Source organism: Kogia breviceps, chromosome 12 (genome assembly GCF_026419965.1).
Source record: "Kogia breviceps isolate mKogBre1 chromosome 12, mKogBre1 haplotype 1, whole genome shotgun sequence".
In the NCBI taxonomy this organism is placed as follows: Eukaryota; Metazoa; Chordata; class Mammalia; order Artiodactyla; family Physeteridae; genus Kogia; species Kogia breviceps.
In genome coordinates, this window is record NC_081321.1 from 33,143,143 (window position 1) to 33,168,228 (window position 25,086).

The following is a 25,086-nucleotide window of genomic DNA, read 5'->3' on the forward strand; positions in this document are numbered from 1 at the left end:
AGTCTCTTTCCAAAATCTTTTCTTCTTAGGCCATCACTGTCTCACACCTTATCTTCTGTATTTGTTATCCTTTGCTGCCTAACCTATCACCTTAAAACTTAGCACTTAAAAATGACTGTTTCTGGGGCTCAAGAGCCCCGGTATGGTTTAGCTAGGTCCTCTGGCTCAGGGTTTCCCACAAGACTGTAATCAAGATATCTGCTGGGGTGACAGTCATCTCAAAGCTTGTCTAGAGGAGGATCCATTTCTAAGTTCATTCATCTGGTAATGACAGTGTTTAGTTCCTTGCAGGTTGTTGGACCAAGGGACTCATTTCCTTAGTGGGTATTGGCTAGAAGCCTCCAGCGTTCTTTGCCATGGGGGCCTCTCCACAGAACAGCCCACAGCATGGCAGATGGTTTTCATTGGAATGAGCAGACTATACAAGAAATGGTGAGCAAGGCAGAATCTAGTCTCTTTGTAACCCGATCTGGGAAGTGACATTCTATCACTTTTGCTGTATTCTATTCACTAGAAGCAAGCTGCTAAGTCCAGCCCACACTCAAAGGGAGGAGGTTTCACAAAGGTATGGATACCAGGTGGCCATTTTAGAGACTGTCAGACATACCCTCATAGCCAAGCCTCTTGAGAAAGTCTGCAATTGCTCTCCCTGTTCTATCAATTTTCATTCACTTTTCAAACCTTTAGAGTTTGGTTCCCCCTTTCACTGCTTACTACAGATGCCCTAGTTGTCAAATCCAAAAATCGTTTTTCCACACTCACCTTACTTCACCTTTTACTTAGTTTCCATAGCACTATTCTCTCCTAATTCTCTTCCTATTCCTTGAACCAAATCCTTCTCAGTATCCTTCCTAACTCGTCTATGCATTTTTTTTTTTTTTTTTTTTTTTTTTTTTTTTTTTGTGCGGTATGCGGGCCTCTCACTGTTGTGGCCTCTCCCGTTGCGGAGCACAGGCTCCGGACGCGCAGGCTCAGCGGCCATGGCTCACGGGCCCAGCCGCTCCGCGGCATGTGGGATCCTCCCGGACCGGGGCACGAACCCGTGTCTCCTGCATCGGCAGGCGGATTCTCAACCACTGCGCCACCAGGGAAGCCCTCGTCTATGCATATTTTAAACATAGATGTTTCAAGTTCCTGGGCTTCATCTTCTTTTCACTCTGTATACAGTACTCTCATGTTCACCTCCAGCTCCCCTCATCACATATACATGAGTGTACTAGTTAGGGTTCTCCAGAGAAACAGAACCAGTAGGAGGTGTATATGTGAGATTTATTATGGGAATTGGCTCACGTGATCCGAGAGGCTGAGATACACCACAGTGTGTCGTCTGCGAGCTGGTAAACCAGGAAAGCCAGTGGTATAATTCAGACTAAGTCCAAAGGTCTGAGAACCAGGAGAGACTATGTTGTAACTCCCAGCCTGAGATCAAAGACCTGAGAAACTGGGGGCCACTGGTGCAAGTGCCAGAGCCCAAAGGCCCCAGAAACAGGAGTTCTGATGTCTGAGGGCAGGAGGAGGTGGGGAGCCCAGCTCCAGAAGAGAGAGAGAATCTGCTCTCCCTCTGTCTTTTTGTTCCATTTGGACCCTTGATGGACTGGATGATGCCTACCCACATTGAACTTTACTCAGTCTACTGATTCAGATGCTCATCTCTTCCAGAAACATTTTCACAGACACACCCAGAAGTAATGTTTCACCAGTAATCCTAGCAGACATTAGCTTAGTCAGTTTGACCCATAAAATTAACCGTCAGTGATAATGCCAAGACTTTTCTTTAGAACTCCACAACAGTATTGCTGACTTCTGGCTGTCCCATAAACATCTCAAACATGAACTCATCCTTTCCCCCAAATACATTTTTCCTCTTGTTTCTCATATCCTGCTTAATGTCATCGTGATCCACCCCACTGCCCACATTGGAAATCAGGACTCATCCTAGAATCTTGGCATCCTGTCACCTTCCACATCCATATCTAGGTCTTGTTGCTTTTACCTCTTTAACATCTTCTGTATTTTAGCCATTCCTCTGCTTGTTCTAGTACCTTTGACTCCTTCTATAATTTCTTCTCCACATTGTAAACCCCACGAGGACAGGGAGTGTAACTTGTTCACCTCTATGGCCCTAGTACTAGCCCAAGTAGTATTGTTCTTGCTAAATATTCCTTGTCTGCTTGATTAAAACTAAAATTTAAATCTGACTGTGTTATTCTGTCACTTAAAGGTCTTTAATGACTTCTAATTACTTATCTAAACTCCTTAGTATCATATAAAAGATATTCCCTTATTCAGATGTGTAATTTGTTTGTATATATAATAGATACCCTCAGATGCCTAAATTTTTTAAGGTCTTCAATCTGCTTTTGCATTTTTTTCTGTCACTTCCCTCATATTCATTATTCTACTTCTTATGCTATCATTGTGCTCTCTATTACCTGCCTTGTCTTCCTTTCTAATCTGTTGCTTCTATGCTGCCACAGGCAGGGAAAACAGAGACTGACTGAAAATCCAGAGGGTTGTTTTCTGGGTGAAGTTCATGAGCACTAGTGGACAAAAATTATAATTTCTCATTTGGTTTATTACAGCCTTCCCCCTTATTTCCTGCTTCTTGGTTATAACACAGAGATGAGTGGTTGTTGGCTGAATGTCTTTTAGACAAGTAGGTATAGTAATATATAGCAATTTAAAAAAACAAAAATTATATGTCAGCTTTGCACGTATTTTCCATGTGGGGTGAACCATCCTATTAGCAAATCGATAATCCAGTACTTAAATCTGAACAAATTATTAGTGGCTCTCTCATTCATTCCATTTTCTTGCACTTTACCCCCAGTCATTTTCTACCATCCTACTTTTCTATCATAGCAATCTCAAACATAGAATGGTAGGTGTAGGGCAATGTGTATAACCGTAAAAGAGAATTCTAAAGAAATCTTAATGTTTTCCATTTCCTATTTCATAATTTTTAGTCGAGAGATCATGTGAAATCAGCCTATATCCATTGGGAGATGGATACCTTATCCTGCCTGTCCCCATATAACTTAAGTGAGAATATTATTTAAATAAATATGTCACTAATGCTTTTAAAAAGGGGCCCATCATAAGCTATTTGACCCTTGCCCAAAACAAAAGCAAAAACTAAATGCACTGGACAGCCCTATCTGCGGGTGAGCTGATTAGCACTGCCAAAATAGGGCAAATATTTAGTCATTAGGAAACACCTGAAATGACAACACTCTTAAGAGCTGTCCATTAAACCAGGTATATGTGAAGATATAGACACATGAGAAAAGCAAATAAATAAATATGGGTAATCCTTTAGAAGCTGTCAATCAGAATTCGCTGTGAGGGCCTGGTGTGGAGGAATGCCACAGAAGGAGCCTCCATTTGAGCTGAGGTTTGTTTATCCTACCTATCTGAAGTCAGAGCCAATAACCCCAGTGATCCCAAGAATGGTGCTAAGTGTTTTTCCACATTTAGAAAGAGCCAGTTGGCAGAACCTTAGCAAAAGGGCCAATACCTTCTCTCAGTAACATGATACAGAGAGGGCTCTTCTGATTTAACCCTGGGGGCTCAGGTGCCTTGAGTTGTGTCTTGTTAGCAGAGAGATTCACACTCATTCTCATGCTTTCTGGCTCAGGCTGCTACAGCACATCTTTGATGGATTCCACAAAGACATTTTTGTGTGTGTGTGCTCCCTTTGATTTGATTCTTTTAGCCCAAGCAGATCTAAATCGTCAAGTATCTTTGAGATCTCTGCTCTTTCTATCTCTACTAGTTTTTATTGTTTCGTTTGGGCAACTTGGTTTGTGTCCTTTGCCAGTTACTGATTCTGCTTTTGCTTTATTTCACTAGGTCTCATTGGGTACTGGCTTGTGCCCTTCTCTGTATCTGGTTTCAACCTCTGGCTACTTTTGCTTTAGTTTTTCCTTAATGGTCTGTAGAGACTGATCTGTCGTGCAACACAAGATACGGAGAGCTACGTTAAAACAGTGTAAACTGGTTTATCGGCCCCTATGACCTCCCATCTTCTAAAATGATTTTATTTGTAGGCTTTTTAGTTGAAGCTTGTTTACAATCTTAGATTATGACCTATAAGTAAGCATCTTGTAATGAGGATGGATAGAAAGTAACATTTCTTCTCTCAATTCCCATCCTTTTGTTTATAACATGAATTGAATGCTGAGTATCCATAGGAGAAAGTGTTTCACTTGCCTTTAGAAATAACTTGGAGCTATTATTCCCCAAAATGAATGCAGATTAGTAGCACGCTTAATTAATAGATAGAAATCTAGCGAAGAAAGATCTCATTGTTTTTCCTCGAGTAATTAATGACACCATATGTGAATCTAAGTGATTTCTATAATTTTTAGATTGAATCTCAGCTATGAGCTGAAACTGTTCATTTTGGCACTAAGGAGGCTTGCATCCCTACAAGTTGCCATTTCATATATTTTAACTCCTTACTGCCAACATTCAGAATAAAGTGTTTTTCAACTCTTAAGGGACGATTTTATTTCCAAGGTAATACTGTTGTGGCCTCTCCCGTCGCGGAGCACAGGCTCCAGACGCCCAGGCTCAGCGGCCATGGCTCACGGGCCCAGCCGCTCCGCGGCACGTGGGATCCTCCCAGACCGGGGCACGAACCGGCGTCCCCTGCATCGGCAGGCGGATTCTCAACCACTGTGCCACCAGGGAAGCCCAAGGTAATATGTTTCTTGTGAGGATAAAATCAAAAGAGAAAGAGCTGGTCCCATTTTAAAGGTGTAGTACTAATTCTTAGCTCTCATTGGTATCCCAGTCTTGGTACGGCATTTGATAAATGGCTATACACCGAGCCTCTAGACGTGGCCAATGCAGCGTTCCTTAAACCAAACCAGGCCAAACCAAACTCCTCCTTATAGACTGAGTCAGAGGACAAAAGACTAGAACAATGAGTACCACCTTTGCCTTTGAGCACCACCCATCTTCCAGCATCATAATGCTGGTTGGCAGTAACGTATGTAATGTACATGGTGCTGAGATCCTCAAATTGTAGCTCTTCTTTTCATTTTGCTATTATGATTATGTAAGAAATCCTTTATGCTAGATACAGAAACACACAAAACTGAATGAAAATGCAAGAATTACTTAGTGCTTAATGTAACTGTTGCACCTCCCAGAGCTATACTTAGGGCTTAAAATCTTAAGCGTGGTTTTATTTTCAGTCTTCTCTGTAATTGGTGGCTACAGGTGGTCAAATACAGTTTTGGAGTATAGAGTTAAGAAACTTAAAATGAGTACAGAATCTGACAACTATGTTCCGTCTAGATTTAAGTCACATTTAGAGTTTGTCTGGGATGTCAGCCAAAAGAGATGTGCTGTAGTTTCATGAGATAAAATTATGTCATGAATCATCATCTCCCTATAGCTTATTCAAGTAAAGATATTTTTTCAGAAGTTATTTTAAAGACACAGTTCATAATTTGATGTATATGGGTTTCTACAATTTGATTCTTTAATTTCAAATGGTATGGTGGAGAAGGCATACATTATCTAACGCTATATGTTCAGATTTATCAGATGAGAACTAAATGAAGGTATGCAAGAACATTTTTTAAAAAGGAGTTAGAGGTTCTATTTAAAAAGAATCTTGACATTTTCCAGGCTAAACTATTATTATAGAACATAGAACTTTTATAAAAGTACAGTTATCTTTCTGAGCAAGGATTTTAAAGACCAGTTATCATACATTTTGACGGTATAAGACAAATGCAGAATGTTGGAAAAGCTCATACTGAGATCATCACCTAATACTGCAGCCATAAAACATTCAAGTCCAACCTTAGAATTCCTGACATTTGCTATGGAGATGAAAATGTGGGTTTCAAAAGACTAGTCCAGTAAGATGTATTTTCTCATTTACGCTGGAATTTTTGATTGCTTAAGTTTTCACAGGTCAATTTAATCTTTCTCCTTTAACTTTATCATAACCTTTAGGTATTAGCATCTGGCATTCTACTGAAGTTAATTGCAGTGTCCTTAACAGTCATTTTTTAAAAAGGTATTAGAAAATTATATAACTTATATAATTTAAGTAATTTATATAATTTAAGCAAGATGTGTTCTTTAGATTGACTCTGCATAAACTTAAGTGTCACCTAGTATTACAGCCATAAAACATGTAGATTACTTAACATCTCAGTGACTTGGTTTCTTCATCTGTAAAATGGGCATTACCCCTTCCATTCTTAGGAGGATTAAATTAGAAAATACATTTCAAGTGCTTAGAATAGTTCTTGGCATGTTGTAAGCATTCAACATAGGACATATATTATCAGTAGCAGTAGCTGCATATGGGAAATGATGGCTTAATATGTAGTAATATGAAAATAAATAAAGGGCATATTGTTTTAGAATTTACCTGACTAAAATTTGGAGAAAGTATTTTATATTTCCTAATCAATAAAAAATAAAATTTCCTAAAAATAACCTGTGCACAATTAATACTTAGTGAGCATTCAGTAATACATTATATAATTACTACCCCTTAAGCAAAGGAAACAAAATAAACTTAAAATAGTATACATAATACATAAAGTAATACTTATTATCACCATACATTTTATTGTTTAAAAAAGTTTTCCCTGAATTAAATGTTCCCTAGAAAATCTTCCATTGTAGATTATTAGTATGTTAAAGTCCCTTTATAACACAGCTTGTTTAGTACCTAGATTTGTGTGCTGTGTCAAATCATTTCCACTGAAAGTAATACCTTGTCCTAAAACAAAATCTCATTAATTTATTATTTTATTTAAGCGATGGGTCAAATAATGTTTCCCTGAAAAACAAACATTATAATGTTAGGCTAAAAAGGATATTAATTTTCCTCACCAACACCAGGATTTCTGTATATTTGTGTCTAGCAAGTAACTTCCACCATACTGTGGCAGTATAATTGGTTTAATTGTTTTCCCAAATTTGTACAAGTTCTGAATCATTGATCTTTATTTATTTTATTTTTTTTCCTGTACGCGGGCCTCTCACTGTTGTGGCCTCTCCCGTTGCGGAGCACAGGCTCCGGACGCGCAGGCTCAGCAGCCATGGCTCACGGGCCCAGCCGCTCCGCGGCATGTGGGATCTTCCCGGACCAAGGCACGAACCCGTGTCTCCTGCATCGGCAGGCGGACTCTCAACCACTGCGCCACCAGGGAAGCCCTGATCTTTAAACTTGAGAGAATAACTTCATAAAATTTGGTCTTAAAAAAATAAAACCACTCTTTTCAATATTCTGCACATTTTATGTACATTGTTTTCTCTCCTGAATTCCAATTGTATTATTTTAGCTCCACTTTCCATCACCTCTTTATAGTCTTTATAGTCTAAAATGGATACTTTCATGTCCAGAGAAAGAAGAATAAGAGTGGCAGTAAAAGGAATAGAAAAATGGAGTTTCGAAAACTCTGAAAATTAATTAGAAAAAGGTGGGAGAAGGATGGCATGAAAAAGAAAAGTGAAAGAGAAGCGCTGAGGCTAATCTAGTGCTGATCCTAATCTGTTACCGTGTCCCACTGTAAACTTAGGAATTCTATTTTGGGGCTACAGTTATTGGAGGATTTAAACAGGTTGGATATCCAAGACAAATTGCTTGCATGGATATTAGCAGACAAGTTGATGCTTGTCGTCTGCTGGGAGCTCAGCTAGAACTGTCAAGTGGCAATACATTCTCCATTTGGCTTGTTTAACATGATGGCTGGGCTCCCAAAGGGACCATCTTGAGTACTAAGTGTCCCCAGAACAAGCATTTCAGGTCAAAGTTGCAGAACTTCTTATGATTTAACCTTGGAAGTCCCAGAACATCACTTCCAATGCATTCTATTGGCCAAGCAAATCACTAAAGTCAGCTCAGATTCAGAGAGAGGAGCTGGACTTAATGTCTCAATAAGAAGTGTAACAAAGAATTTGTGGCTATCCTTAAACAACTGCAAATTTGAAAAAAAATTCTAGAAATAAAAATCATTATGAACAAAACTAAGACTGCAACATTGTTGATTTCACAGAATTTTTGATAAAGTTTTAAGAAGTAATTAGTGATCTGGATGATAGAACTGGAAGAGAATATTCAAAATAAAAATCCCAAAGGTAATAATCATATATATATATTTATATTTATTTATTTATTATTATTTTTTTTTGGCCGTGCTGTGTGGCATGTGGGATTGTAGTTCCCTGACCAGGAATTGAACCCATGCCTCTGCAGTGGAAGCATGGAGTCTTAACCACTGGACTGCCAGGGAAGTCCCAATAAAATATATTTTTAAAAAGACAATGGAAGCCAGAAGATAATGGAACACACTTTTCAATGAGCTTGAAAGAAAACAACTACCAACCTAAAATTTTGTACCGAGTGAAAATATTCCTCAGGAATGTTTCACACAAATAAAAACTAAGATAATCCATCATCAGCACACTTGTATTAAAGGAAATACTAATGGGAATTCTCTAGGTTAAAAAATGAGAATGGGGGCTTCCCTGGTGGCGCAGTGGTTGAGAATCTGCCTCACGGGTTCGTGCCCTGGTCCGGGAAGATCCCACATGCCGCGGAGCAACTAAGCCCGTGAGCCATGGCCGCTGAGCCTGCGCGTCCGGAGCCTGTGCTCCGCAACGGGAGAAGCCACAACAGTGAGAGGCCCGCATACCGCAAAAAAAAAAAAAAAAAAAAATGAGAATGGTCCTAGGTAGAAATTTCCAGATGCAAGAAGGAATGAAGAACACAAAAATGGAAAAGCTATGGGTAAATCTGAGTAAACAGGGACTGTATCAAATAATAATACTAGGATTTTTTTTGGGGGGGGTTTTCAAAATATATAGAAATTGAAACATGATAACACTAGCATATAAACCAATAGAGGAGGTTAAGTAGAATAAAAGTGCACCAGAGGAAAAGTAAAGTACTAATTATCATTAGAATTTGACAAGTCATGAATATATTTTTGAGTCCAGATATAAACCCTCATATTTATTATGTCAATTTTCAATAAAGGTGCCAAGACAACTTGGTGAGGGAAAGGATGATTTTTTTCAACAAATAGTGCTGGAATAATTAGATATCTACATGCAAAATGATGAATTTAGACCCTTGCCTCATACCATACACAAAAATAAACTCAAAATGGATCATAGACATAAATGTAAGGCCTAGAATTATGAAAATCCTAACAGAAAACATAGGAGTAAATCTTCATGGTCTTGGATTAGGCAGAGATTTCTTAGAAAGAACATGAAAATCACAAGCAATGGAAGGAAAAAACTGATAAATTGGACTTTATTAAAATTAAAAACTTTTGTCCTTCAGGAAACATAATATGAAAGTTAAAAGACAATTCACAGATTGGAAACTATTTGTAAATCATATATCTGATAAGGGACTTGTATCCATGATATATAAAAAGCTCTTACAATTCAATGATAAGACAAATAATGGGGAAAAGATTTCAATAGACATTTCAGCAAAATGAATATATGAATGGCCAATAAGTACATGTAAAGATGCTCAATATCATTAGTTATTAGGAAAATACAAATTAAAATTATAATGAGATGACACTTCACACCCACAAAAATGACTCTAATTTTAAAAAGACAATAACAGATGCTAGTGAGGATGTAGAGAAACTGGACCCCTCATATGTTGTTAGCAGGAATGTAAAATGGTACAGTCACCTTGGAAAATATTTTGGTAGTTTCTTAAAATGTTAAACATAAATTTACCACATAACCCAAACAATTCTTCTCTTAGGTATTTACCCTCTCAAAATGAAAATATATGTCCATGTAAAAACTTGTACACAAATGGTCATAGAAACATTATCCATAATAGCCAAAAAGTGGAAATAATTCAAATGTCCATCAACTGGTGAATGGATGAACACAATGTAATGCAAACATAAAGCAGATTACTGTTAGGCAATGAGAAGAAATGAAGGAATGATACATATTACAACATGAATGAAGCTCCAGAATGTTATGCTAAGTGAAAGAAGCCAGACACAAAGACTACATTTTGTATGCTCCTATTTATATGAAATTTCTAGAAAAGGCAAAACTATAGAGATAAAAAGATCAGTGGTTGCCTAGAATTAGAAACTGCAAATTGGCCACAAGTTTTTTTTGGGGGGAGGGGGGCAACAGAAATGTCCTAAAATTAAACTGTGGTGATGATTTCACAACTCTGTAAAATTACTAAAAAATTTAATTGTACACTTAAAATGAGTGAATTTTATGGTATGTAATTTACCTCAATAAAGCTGTTAAAAACTGTTATGTAAAATGACGTTTTGTAATCAGAATTACCTCTAACACAGTAGCAAAATAAAGGTGAAATAGAATAATAGAAGTACTTAACCAAAAAGAAAAGAAAAGAAAAGCTAGAAAGGGGACAAAGAGGAACATAAATCAGGTGAACAAATACCAAGCACACTGTGAGATCATAGATTTAAACTCAGATATATAAGTAATAACATTAAAGTATAAGTGGACCGTGTGCTGTTTTTCAATTTATTGCCTCAGCTCCAAATTCACCCTTTTTTCTGTTCTGTGGAAATGGTTCTGGGCCTTTTGAATATTTTTCCTTTGCCAGATGGCACTGAGGCTTTGTCAGTAGAGGGCGCTGGAGAGACATTCCAGAGAGAAAGGGTTTTTACACCCTGGTGCCACTGTGCTCACTCTTCAGTCTCTGGCAGCATGCGCAGCTTTCCAGCAACCAGCTCCTGCAGAGCACGTGGCTTCCCCAGCCTCAAGCACTTGTCCTTCCTCCAGCACAAAGTTCCTGCGTGCATGGTGACCAGCTGCACCCAGTGGCCAGCACCTTTCCATTTCTTGGGTGGCGTTTTGAGATGCTTCCCCATGAACAGCTTTCCCCAGCATCCTGGAGTGAGGATTTCTGGTAAGTTCCAGAGGGTAGACTTCCAGAAAGTTCCACCCACATGGCACCACAGAGAGTTCTCTGCCATCCAGTGAGCCTAGCTATGATCAGTCCTGAGATGGTGGGGGAGGGAGGTGTACTTTTCCTTGGACACTCTTTCTCAGCCCTAGAGTAGTGGCTTTTCCTTATATCTGCTATATTTATTAGAATTCTCTGCTTTTTACTGGCTAATCCTTCATTATCCAACCGCCTGTTATAGTTCATTATTCTTTATATTACATTTTCCCTTCAAATTACTGTACAGTTTCTCTCTGCTGAGTGGACCTAGACTGATACACGGACTAAGTTCTCTAATTAAAAGACAGAAAATTTCAGATTCAACTAAAAATATACCCAAATATATTTTGCTAAAATGTAAGAATACATTAAGATTGAAAGTAAATATTGAACAAATATTTATTCTTATGCAGTTGCATAACATTGAAAGAGAAATTTAGCATGGAAAAAAGATTGAAAGTAAAAAAAAGGAAAAAATATATACTGTGAAATAACTGGCCAAAGGGAAGCTGACATAGCTATTAAGGCAAAAGTAATTACCAGAGATAAAGAAGAGTACTTCATAATGTTAAAAGGTTTAATTAATTCAGAGGGAAGTATAGAAAAATTCTAAATTCCTATGGTGACTAGTAACAGCTCCCCCCATCAAAAGCAAATATGGACAAAACTACAAGAATAAATAGATAAATTGAAAATTATAGTGGGAAGTTTTAACATTCCTCTCAGAACAAATGGAAAAGAAGATCAGGTCCTAGCTTTGAACAATATAGTTAACAATTTTATTGCCTGCAGCAATTGCAGAATCCATGTTTTTTCAAAAAGAAAAAGAATGTTAATAAAAATTGACCATTTGTTGTACAATACAAACACATTTCAAAGGATTGAAATTATATACAGTATGTTTTCTGATCAAAATGAAGTTAAACTTGAATTTTATTATAGAAGTAGAAAATATTCATACATTGTAGAAATTTATAAGTATGTTATCAAATAACTCATGTTGCAAAGGAGAGCTCACAGTAGAAATTCGATAGTATTTTGAACTGAGTGATAATAAAAATACAGCTTATTAAAACTTGTGTGATGCAGCTAAATAGTACTTAGAGGTTAATTTCTAGGCTAAATATGTATATGTTAGGAAATGAAAAAGGTTGAATATCAATGATCTAAACATTCAGGAAGTTAGAAAAAGTACAACAAAATAAACTTCAAAAGGTCAAAATTAGAAATAATGACAATAAGAATAGAAATTAATTTAAAAAACAAACAGTGGAAAACTAAATCAACAAAGCTAAAATTAAATTGATAAACCTCTGGTAATGCATAAATCAAAAAGGAGAGAAGGCACAAATAACTATTTGTTCTAAGCTATTTTAAAAGTTAATAGAAGCTCTTGTAAGCAACTTTATACTAATACATTTGAAATTTCAGGAAATAATGGTCAAATTCGTAGAAAAATACAGCTTATCTAATATGATACAAGAAAACTAGAAAATCAAAATCTTCTTATAGCCATTAAGCAAATTGGGTCTATGATTAATTGCCACAAAGAAAGCTGCAAGCCCAGATAGCTCCCCTGCATATTTTCATGGAACATTTAAGAAAGAAATGCCAGTGTAAAACATCTCAGCTAGAGGATACGAGGCAAACATGATCTTGATATCAAAACTCAAGAGGGATATAAAGAGAAATGAAACTTAGAAGAATATCATGAGAAGGAAAGCCCCTCGGAGTACAGATGAAGAAATTCTAAACAAAATATTCTCACACCAAATCCAGCAAGATATAAATAACATAATGTATCATATTAGTCTGCTCAGACTGCCGTAATAAAATACCAGAGAATACATGGCTTAAACAACAGGAATTTATTTCCTCACGGTTTTGGAGGGTGCTAAGTCCAAGATCAAGGTTCTGGCTGGTTGGGTTTCTGGTGAGAGCGGTCTTCCTGGCTTGGAGATGGCCACTTTGTCCTCATAGGTCTTTCCTCCGAGTGCCCATGAAGAGAGAGCAGGAGATCTCTGAAGTCTCTCCTTATAAAGACACTCGTTCTATGGGATCAGGGCCCCACTTTATAACCTCACTTAACCTTAATTACTTCCTCAAAGGTCCCATTCCCAAGTAGAGCTACACCAGGGGTTAGGGCTTTAACATATGAATTTTGAGGGAACATAAATACTCAGTCCATAAACATACATCATGACCAAGTGGGATTTATTGAAGGAATGTGACATGATTCACACATTATCAGAATAAAATAAAAATGATAAGACCCTTTCAATAGATGCTGAAAAATAGCATTTGATACAGTTCAATATCCATTAGCTGATAAAATTTAACATTTCTTAGAAACCTAGGAATAGAAGGGAATTTTCTTAATCTACCAATAAGTGACAGTATGCATCATATTTAATGGTGAAATTGTGACAGCTTTTCTTTTGATGTCAGGAATAAGACAAGGATGTCTGCTGTAACCAGTTCAATTCAGTGTTGTAGTGGAGGCCCTAGGTCAGTAAGGCAAGAAAAAGAAGTAAAAGATATAAGGATTAGAAAGTGTGCTGGTTATTAAGCTACTGTCTCTGAGCTTGAATTCCCCTTTGTGATGCTGGTTCTGTGACTCTGGAAACCACATTTCTTTGTTAGCTGTATCAGCTCTGCCTATAGGAGGCCCTAAAGGGGCCCAGGAGTGGAACTGCTGGGTCATATGTTTGTTCTGTGTGTGTGTGTGTGTGTGTTTCTGAATCATATTATAGTCACCTGGTAAAAAAATTTATAGAAAATCACAATTTAGAAGAAACCTTTGAATTCTTATTTTCAGTATTATTAGAGATGAAGAGAATTAGATAGAAAAATCTTTTTAAAGGATCCTCATCACTTCTTTTTAAATTGAAGTATAGTTGATTTACAATATCATGTTAGTTTCAGATGTACAGCACAGCAATTCAGATATATATGTATGGATGTGTATATATATATATATATATACACATCCATACATATATATATGTTCTTTTTCAAATTCTTTTTCCTTATAGGTTATTACAAAATACTGAGTAGAGTTCCCTGTGCTAAACAGTTCTGCTGGTTATCTATTTTTATCTAGTGGTGTGTATACGTTACTCCCAACTTTCTAATTTACCCCTCTCATTGCCTTCTCCTTTCATAACCACATGTTTGTTTTCTATGTCTGCTCATCACTTCTTTTAAAATTACATAAAGACAAATCAACTGCAACCTCCTGAAACATATTTTGCTCTAAGGAGTAATCTACACTTGTTGGGATTGACCTGTTCAATCCGTTACGTCACTGAGAGAGCAGTGGGCAGTTAGTCCAGGCTTACACTACTGTGCGACCTCATTTCTCTGCTTTGTTTCCAGAGAAGTTTCCTGCCTGGTTATGAACTGTTTCCTTGCAGTGGGCTTGAATCCCAAACCTCAGCTTCTGCCTATGAAGTAAACATTTTGCTTCTGACTTTATCTTTTCTCCATGTAGGAACTTTGAATGCAGACTTTTTCTTATAATGGTGACCTGAATACAGAATTGTGATCATTCTATTCCAAATATACCCTGACCACACGTCTGCCTATGTACCTTGAATTATTTGGCACTATGAACAGCATTTAGCATAGCATTTTTCCCTTTCTTCCTTGGGGAACGAGAGAGAGGTTGGGTTATGAGCCAAATTTATTTAACGAATTGATTCTATTTGAGGTGGTATCATACAGTGTTAAGTGTGAGTAAAGTAACTAAAGAGGTGGTGGTCAGGCGGTGGCAGGAAGCTATTTAGTTCCTAGGAAAGTACACTCATTATGTAGAAAAAGGGAAAAGATAGTTGTATTCCTGTTACGTCAAATTAATAAGTCAAAATGAAACAGAATGGATTTTCTGGGTTATATACAGTCACACTGATATAATAATGGTTTCCCCACTCCCACCCTGAAACTTTGCAGGATTTAACAATGGAAAGGCTTTTAAGTTTTACTATTAGAAAATTCTATGGTCGTTGTTAACAGTCTCATGTTAATTTAGAACCTTTTTGAATTTCCAGAAATCAAGGCAGTGTTAATAGGTAACAGCAATCCTCTGACAGCTTCTTGGAAACACTGCCATCAGTTTATAGTTGCTTTATCAAAATTATTAATTACATAATTTCCTATCTGTTCTTTCCAGTTTAAATAAAAGTGAAAATTTCCATAGCATCAGTTTTGGTAAGTGAATCCAGAGCCAAACAATAACAGACTCCCTGAAATCTGAATAATACTTTTTATTCAGGCAACTTGTTTAAGGAGTTCATTCTTGAATGTTCTGCTTTTTACCTTAAACATTTAAAAATTAATATTGGCCTGTTTTGGTAAGAAAGAAGCCAAAGGGTTAGTGATTAACCTTAGAAATTTCGTTCACCCTTCTCTCTTTGAGTCAAATTCAGTAATAAAAAATACTAGTGTAGGCAATTTATTTCTTCACGTGTCTAGTAATTTTTTGACATGGTGGATGATAAGATGACGAGACTCTGAATTCTAATATCTTCCTCTGAAGAGTGTTGATTTTTGTTCTAGCAGGCAATCATATTATTGGAGAATCATCCTGATCTTCTAGCGTCTTGGTTGTAGGTTTTTTTTAGTATGGATCTGTTTAGGTTTTGTCCTAGAGCCTATTCCTCTCTAGGAACTTGATCTTTATTCATAAGGCCTGGCCCTTCTTGAGTTCAAGGTGTTTACTAAGTTCCTGTAACTTTTATGGTGTGAGGTAAGCATCTAAATTAACGATTTTGTATGTGGATATCCAATTTTCCCAGCAACATATGTGGAAAAGGCTATCCTTTCCCTATTAGATTGCTGTGGGATCTCTGTCAAAGATCAACTGAACATGAGTGTAAGGGTTTATTTCCAGACTCAAAATTCTGTTTCATTTTTTCCATATGCTTATCCTATGCCACACTCTCTTAATTGTTGTAGCTTTATATTATGTATTGAAATCAGGTAGTATAAGCCCTCTAATTTTGATCTTCTTTTCAAGGTTGTTTGGCTATTCTAGGTTCTTTATATCTCTATATACATTTTAGGATCAGCTTGACAATTTCATAAAAATAAGCTTGCTGGCATTTTATAGGGATTGCATTGAACTTATGCGTTAACTTAGGAAGCATTACCATCTTAATAATATTGAATCTTCCAGTCTATGAACATGAAATATCTTCCTACTTATTCACATCTTAAAAAAATTTCTCTCAGCAAAGTTTTGTATTTTTCAGTGTACAAAGTCTTACACTTTTTTTGTTAAATTTATTCCTAAGCATTTTGTTCTTTCTGATTATTTTGTGAATAGAATTGTTTTCTTCTTTTCATTTTCATATTGTTTGTTGCTAGAGGAATGAAGCTGATTATTGTCTATTGGTCTTGAATTATGTGATTTTGCTGAATTTTTTTTTTAGTTTTGGTTAATTTAATTTTTTGGTGAATTTCTTAGGATTTTCTACATATAGGATTATATTGTCTGCAAATAAAGCTAATTTTATTTCTTTCTTTCCAATCTGGAGACTTAATTTCTTTTTCTTGCCAAATTGTACTGGCTGGAATATCTACTACAACACTGGAGACGTGAGAGCAGAGATCTTTGCCTTATTCCCAATATTACAGGGAAAGCCTTCAGCATTTCTCCATTAAGTATATGCTAGTTGTAGGGTTTTTGTAGATGGCCTTTATCAGGCTGAGAAAGTTACCTCTATTTGCTGAGAGATTTTATCATAGATGGGTGTTGGATATGGTTAAATTAAACATGTTTCTGAATGTATGAAGATAATCTTATGTTTTTGCCCTATTAAAATGTTGTATTATATTAATTGATTTTTGCATGTTCAACTAACCTTGCACACTGGAATATTTGGTCATGGTGTATAATCTTTTTTTTATATGCTATTGGACTTGGTTTGCTAGTATTTTATTGCAGATTTTTGTGCCTATATTCATAAGCGATGCTGGTCAGTTTTCTTTTTTTATGATGTTTTTGTCTGGCTTTGATATTAGAGTAATACTAACCTTATAGAATGAGTTTAGAAGTGTTCCCTCATCCTCCAGTTTCTGGAAGGATTTGTGAAGGATTGGTATTATTTCTTTGTTAAACATTTGGAAGAATTTACCAGTGAAGCAATCTGAGCCTTGGATTTTCTTTGTGGGAAGATTTTTTTGTTTTGTTTTGCGGTACCCGGGCCTCTCACTGTCGTGGCCTCTCCCGCTGCGGAGCACAGGCTCCGGACGCGCAGGCTCAGCAGCCATGGCTCACGGGCCCAGCCGCTCCGCGGCACGTGGGATCTTCCCGGACCGGGGCACGAACCTGCGTCCCCTGAATCGGCAGGCGGACTCTCAACCACTGTGCCACCAGGGAAGCCCTGTGGTAACATTTTTAAACAGTACTTCAGTTTCTTATTACAGGATCTCCCAAAGACACCCGTCTTAATCCCCTGAGCCTGTGAATATATTACTTTACATGGCAAAAGAGACTTTGCAAATGTGATTAATTTAAAGACTTTGAGATGGAGAGAATAGACTGGCTTATTCAGTTGGGCCCAATGTAATGACGAGGGTTTTTTAAAGTGAAAGAGAAAGGGAGGAGTCAGAATGATGTGATATGCAAAGCACACCTGCCATTGCTTGCTTTGAAGATAGAGGAAGGTGTCCATGAGCCAAGCAATGTGTCTAGGTGTCCTCTAGAAGCTGGAAAATTCAAGGAAACAGATTGTCCCCTAGAGCCTCCAGAAGGGAATGTAGTCCTACTGTTACTTGGATTTTAGCCCAGTGAGACTTAGAATCTTTCCTCAGGGAGTTGAACTTCTAACCTATAAATGTACGATAATAAATCTGTGGGTTTTTAAGCCACTGAATTTGAGGTAATTTATTACAGCAGCAATAGAAAATGAATACCTAGACTATTCATATTTTCTATTTATTCTTCAGTTAGTTTTGCTAACTTGTGTCTTTCAAGGAATTTGTCCATTTCATCTAATTTGTCTAATTTGTTGACACAAAGCTGTTCACAGTATTTCCTAACAATCCTTCAATCCTTTTGGTCTCTTTAAGGTCAGTAGAGACCTAAAAGAGGTCTCTCTCTTTCATTCCTGATTTTGGTAATTTGTATATTCTCTCTCTCTCTCTCTCTCTCTCTCTCTTTCTCTCCCCATCCCTCCCTCCTTCCCTCTCTCCCTCTCTCTCTGTCTCTGTCTCTGCCTTGGTCTGTATGTCTAAAGGTTCCTCAGTGTTGCTGATCTTTTCAAAGAACCAGTGTTTGTTTCATTGATCTTTTTTTCCTGCTCTCTTTCTATTTTCTATTTCATTGACTTTCACTCTGACCTTTATTATTACTTTTCCTCTACTTGCTTTGGGTTCAGTTTGCTCTTATTTTTCTGGTTTCTTAAGGTGGAAGCATAGGTTGTTATTTCATACCTTTCATCTTTTCTAATGTAGGCATTTAAATCTGTAAATTTGCATCTAAAGCACTATTTAGTTATATCCTATAAATTTTGAGATGATTTATTAAATTATTGTTCAGGTCAAAATGTTTTTTAATTCCCTTGATTTCTTTTTCGACATATGGGTTATATATATATCACTGCAGGTACAACACAGAAACCTGTCATTTAATCCACCAAACACAAAATACACCAGAAAAAAGGACTACAATAAAGGAATTCTCAATATTTAGCATGCCAATTTGTGACCTTGTAGCACAATTACTGCTGGACCTTTTCACTTTCTTGGTTGAATTCAACATCCATGGAATGTAAGCCATCTTCATCTTTAAGGGACTGAGTCCCCCCAAAAAGGCTACTTACACTAAGGAAATTATTTTTGCAGAAACCTACTCCTTGGGACATATCACAGATCTACTAAAACTTCCAAGACTCCTGTACAAGGCTGCCTAGGCTAAGAAACACTGCCCTATAACAATGCTAGTCTTACAAAGCCCACAGAACTTTGGGTACATTAAGCTTCTGTAAAGTGTTCGTTTCTGCTAACAAAAATGACAAAATAGGGCTTCCCTGGTGGCGCAGTGGTTGAGAGTCCGCCTGCCGATGCAGGGGACACAGGTTTGTGCCCCGGTCCGGGAGGATCCCACGTGCCGCGGAGCGGCTGGGCCCGTGAGCCATGGCCGCTGAGCCTACGCTTCCCGAGCCTGTGCTCCACAATGAGAGAGGCCGCAACAGTGAGAGGCCCGCGTACCGCGAAAAAAAAAAAAAAAAAAAAAAAAAAAAAAAAGACAAAATAGTATATATTTGTTCTACTCTCCCCTTTCCATTTCTTGAGTTCAAGTCATTATACCAAAATAAGTTTGGCAAATGAATCCCCCAAAATACTGTGTCACCTGCTGTATTCGGAATACTTTTTATTGCTCTCACATTTATCTAATGTCATATCAACCTGCTCTAGACTGAAAAAATAAGCACATTTACATGAAAGAGTTGCTTGAATTGTGAATTCTCTAGGATACTTGCAACCATCATGGTCCAAATGAAGGCACTGTCCTGTGATGCTTGAAATTCAAATGAGTTTTATTTAAATTGAAAATATATTTAAACATTAAAATATATGAAGGCATATATTTTGGATATTAACTCCTTATTGGATATATCATTTGCAAATATCTTCTTTCATTGAGTAGGTTGCCTTTTGCTTTGTTGATTGTTTTGCCTGCTGTGCAAAAGCTTTTTAGTTTGATGTAGTCCCATTTGTTTATTTTTACTTTTGTTTCCCTTGACTGAGGAGACATATCCAAAGAAATATTGCTAAGACTGATGTCAAAGAGCATACTGCCTGTGTTTTCTTCTAGGAGTTTTATGGTTTCATATCTACATTTAAGTCTTTAAACCATTTTGAATTATTTTTTTTTTTGGCTGTGTTGGGTCTTCATTGCTGTGTGTGGGCTTCCTCTAGTTGCAGCAAGCGGGAGCTACTCTTCGTTGCGGTGCACGGGCTTCTCATTGAGGTGGCTTCTCTTGTTGCGGAGCATGGGCTCTAGGTGCATGGGCTTCAGTAGTTGTGGCGCATGGGCTTAGTTGCTCTGTGGCACATGGGATTTTCCAGGACCAGGGATCCAACCTGTGTCCCCTGCATTGGCAGGCAGATTCTTAACCACTACACTGCCAGGGAAGTCCTTGAATTTATTTTTATATGTGGTGTAAGAAAGTGGTCCAGTTTTCCCAACACCAGTTATTGAAGAGTCTGTCTTTTCCCCATTGTATATTCTTGGCTCCTTTGTTCTAAATTAATTGACCACATAAGCATGGGTTTATTTCTGGGCTCTCTATTGTGTTCCATTTATCTATGTATATGTTTTTATGCCAGTACTATACACTTTTGACTACTGTAGCTTTGTGGTATCATTTGAAATCAGGGAGCATGATACTTCAGTTTTGTTCTTTTTTCTTAAAATTGCTCTGGCTATTTGGGTCTTTTGGTTTCCATACAAATTTTAGGGCCATTTGTTCCAGTTCTGTGAAAAATGCCTTTGATATTTTGATGGGGTTTGCATTGAATCTGTAGATGCTTTGGGAAGAGTGGACATTTAAACAGTATTATTTCTTCCAGTCCATGAGCATGTTATATCTTTCCATTTATTTGTGTTGTCTTCAAATTCTTTCTTCAATGTTGTATAGTTTTCAAAGTACAGGTCTTTCACCTCCTTGGTTATTTTATTCCTATGTATTTTATTCTTTTTGATGCAATTATAAATGGATTGCTTTCTTAATTTCTCTTTCTCATAGTTCATATTAGTGTATAGAAATGCAACAAATTTCTGTATATTGATTTTGTATCCCGCACCTTTACTGAATTCATTTATCCTAATAATTTTTTGGTCAAGTGCTTAGGGATGTCTATATATACTATCATGTCATCAGCCTATAGTGAATTTTACTTCTTCCTTTCCAATTTGGGTTTCTTTTATCTCTTTCTCTTGTCTGCCGTGGCTAGGAATTCCAATATGATGTTGAATAAAAGTGGTGATAATGGGCATCCCTGTTTTGTTCCTGATCTTAGAGGTAAAGTTTTCAGCTTTTTACCATTGAGTTATGTTAGTTGTGTGTTTGTCACATGTAGCCTTTATTATGTTGAGGTATATTCCTTTATACCAACTTTGTTGAGAGTTTTTATCATACCTGGATACCAAATTTTGTCAGGTGCTTTTTCTGCATCTATTGAGATGATCATATGATTTTTATCCTTTATTTTGTTTATGTGGTGTTTTGATTTCTGGCTGTTGAATCATCCTTCCATCCTGGAATAAATCTCACCAAATTATACCATCTCCTTATAAAAGGTTATGTGTTTCACACAGAGCCATGCATTTGGTGCTGGAGAGGGTGTGGAGAGAAGGGAACCCTCCTACACTGTTGGTGGGAATGTAAATTGGTGCAGCCACTATGGAGAACAGTATGGAGGTTCCTGAAAAAACTAAAAGTAGAGTTGCCATATGATCCTGCAATCCCACTGTTGGGCATATATCCAGACAAAACTATAATTCAAAAAGATACATGCACCCCAATGTTCATAGCAGCAATATGTACAATAGCCAAGATGTGGAAACAACCTGAATGTCCATTGACAGAAGAATGGATAAAGATGTGGTACATATATACAATGGAATGTTACTCAGCCATAAGAAAGAATGAAATAATGCCATTTATAGCAACATGGATGGATAGACCTAGAGGTTATTATACTAAGTGAAGTAAGTCAGAATGAGAAAGATATCACTTACATGTGGAATCTAAAATATGACACAAATGAACTTATCTATGAAACAGAAACCGACTCACAGACATAGAGAACAGACTTGTGATTGCCAAGGGGGAGGGGCGTGGGAGAGGGTTGGATTGGTAGTTTGGGACTAGCACATGCAAACAAACTATTATATATAGAATGGATAAACAACACGGTCCTATTGTATAGCACAGGGAACTATATTCAACATCCTGTAAAAACCATAATGGAAAAGAAAAATACAATCAGAGGAAAAAAAAAAGCCATGTATTTGGAAAGATGTAGTGATAAAAAAATGCAACAATCCCAGAAAGGAATCAGCTTAAAAGACCACATTCTATAAAAGGTGTTGTATTTCTGGTCTGCTTATTCTAGGTACCAGAGCTTAACTAAAATTATTAATTGGTTCTATCTGTAACAGTACCTAAGGATTCTGAAAATTTGGATCTTATAAAAGCAATTTTAAAAATAATTGACAATGGCCAAACCCATCCTGTTGTCTTGGGTTTGCTCTCTGACTGCAGTTGCTTATGTTGTTACTTTAAGTAACACTGCTTATCAAACTGCTTTCCAAAGAGCCTTTACCCTCCTTCTATGTTTTTTTTTTAAAGATGTAAATTTTTTTTTTAATGTTCCAGGTATTTTTATTGCATACATTTGGATTTTTTAAAGTAACCATTTTAAAGAAAGTCTTGTTTCAAAAGAAGCAAAAAATGCATGTGTTACTTATGCTGGATTTTGACCTCCTTCTATGTTTTGCAAGTTATCTGTGAACATTGCTAACTATGGGAAATAGCTTCTTTTTGTTTGGTGCTGCATCTCTGTTTTTTTTTTTTTTAACATCTTTATTGGAGTATAATTGCTTTACAATGGTGTGTTAGTTTCTGCTTTACAACAAAGTGAATCAGTTATACATATACATATGTTCCCATATCTCTTCCCTCTTGAGTCTCCCTCCCTCCCACCCTCCCTATCCCACCCCTCCAGGTGGTCACAAACACCTAGCTGATCTCCCTGTACCATGCGGCTGCTTCCCACTAGCTATCCACCCTACGTTGGTAGTGTATATATGTCCATGCCACTCTCTCACTTCGTCACAGTTTACCCTTCCCCCTCCGCATATCCTCAAGGCCATGCTCTAGTAGGTCTGTGTTTTATTCCCGTCCTACCCCTAGGTTCTTCATGACATTTTTTTTTCTTAGATTCCATATATATGTGTTAGCATACGGTATTTTTCTCCTTCTGACTTACTTCACTCTGTATGACAGATTCCAGGTCCATCCACCTCACTACAAATAACTCAATTTCGTTTCTTTTTATGGCTGAGTAATATTGCATTGTATATATATGCCACATCTTCTTTATCCATTCATCTGTTGATGGACACTTAGGTTGCTTCCATGTCCTGGCTATTGTAAATAGAGCTACAATGAACATTTTGGTACATGACTCTTTTTGAATTATGGTTTTCTCAGGGTATATGCCCAGTAGTGGGATTTCTGGGTCGTATGTTAGTTCTATTTGTAGTTTTTTTTTTTTTTTTTTTTTTGCGGTACACGGGCCTCTCACTGTTGTGGCCTCTCCTGTTGTGGAGCACAGGCTCCGGAGGCGCAGGCTCAGTGGCCATGGCTCATGGGCCCAGCCGCTCCACGGCATGTGGGATCTTCCTGGACTGGGGCACAAACCCGTGTCCCCTGCATTGGCAGGCGGACTCCCAACCACTGCGCCACCAGGGAAGCCCCTATTTGTAGTTTTTTAAGGAAACTCCATACTGTTCTCCATAGTGGCTGTATCAATTTACATTCCCACCAACAGTGCAAGAGTGTTCCCTTTTCTCCACACCCTCTCCAGCATTTATTGTTTGTAGTTTTTTGATGATGGCCATTCTGACCGGTGTGAGATGATATCTCATTGTAGTTTTGATTTGCATTTCTCTAATGATTAATGATGTTGAGCATTCTTTCGTGTGTTTGTTGGCAATCTGTATATCTTCTTTGGAGAAATGTCTATTTAGGTCTTCTGCCCATTTCTGGATTGGGTTGTTTGTTTTTTTTTTGTTATTGAGCTGCATGAGCTGCTTGTAAATTTTGGAGATTAATCCTTTGTCAGTTGCTTCATTTGCAACTATTTTCTCCCATTCTGAGGGTTGTCTTTTGGTCTTGTTTATGGTTTCCTTTGCTGTGCAAAAGCTTGTAAGATTCATTAGGTCCCATTTGTTTATTTTTGTTTTTATTTCCATTTTTCTAGGAGGTGGGTCAAAAAGGATCTTGCTGTGATTTATGTCATAGAGTGTTGTGTGCATCTCCGTTTTCTCTGTGCATCCTGCTCAGCTGCCTCAGTATCCTGTCTTTGACAATGATGAAGGGAGAGCCTAATAGGCTTGACAAGATAAGGAACTTCCACATTGATTCCAAACTGAAAATAAATACCACATTGCATGGGAACATCCATGTGAGCTGGGTCGGACTGACCTACTCCTCATCTTCCGGAATGGGGACTGGGACACAGGCCTGGCACATCAGGGCTTTTCTTGGGACTTTTGCTGGAACCGTTGGGGGAGACCAGTTCTCATTCTTAGGATTCCTAGCTTTAGAGATACTGGTGGTCATCTCTGCTACCTCATAAAGAAATTTTGTGGGAAAACAAAGGTAGTACAGAGGAAAGCAGTGGTTAAGAGACAAAGTAAAACAGATTTCTAATTACATTTTTAACCCCTTCATCCATTTCTGAAGCTAAAAGTCTCAGTTATGTGATCCAGTGATCCTTTACCTTCCCTTTTAAAATCATGCTTCACTCTATAAACAATTGTCTGAATTACTGATCTAGCTCTGGTATATTCTATGTAAAGCTTTCAAGTACTTCTCTTTTACTATTTACACGTATTAAAGCCTAAATATTTCGTGATCACTGTTGTGTACCACAAATCACACACACTTATGGAATATAAAACAAAGAAATGAATTAACAGTTAATACTTATAATATAAATATGTCCTATTATATGTGGCCATCTGTTTTTTGTGATAATCTGAAAATTATAACCAGCAGTTCCAGAATAGGCACCTAGTCAAAAAAAATAAAAAACGCCCCAAATAACAAATGAGTAAATAAATGATTGCAGAGGGAAAGAAAACATATCTTATATCTGGTAGGATGGGCATTCTCTGATTGATAGATGTTTTTACGTTAGAAATCATCCAGTTTATTACAGGTCCACAGTCCTTTTCCCGGAAACCCAGGGAGTCAGATTTTTAAAGCCAGAATTCCTCAGCTCCTCTAAGCTCCTTTCTTTGATCTAGTCATTTGGATTTCTACTGTTTGAGGACTTTCTCAAACACTTGTTGATGCTGATATGTCTGTTCATTATTTGAACGTGGA

The 25,086-nt window shown here is 37.3% G+C and overlaps 1 long non-coding RNA gene across 1 annotated transcript in view; it reads left to right on the forward strand.

The window, feature by feature from the left end:
• LOC136792258 (uncharacterized) overlaps positions 1–20,962 on the forward strand; it is a 40,846-nt gene extending 19,884 nt beyond the window's left edge. The window contains exon 3 of the long non-coding RNA XR_010835787.1: positions 20,921–20,962. This is a non-coding gene — a long non-coding RNA (uncharacterized lncRNA). The remainder of the gene's footprint in view (positions 1–20,920) is intronic.
• The last annotated feature ends 4,124 nt before the right edge of the window (positions 20,963–25,086 follow it).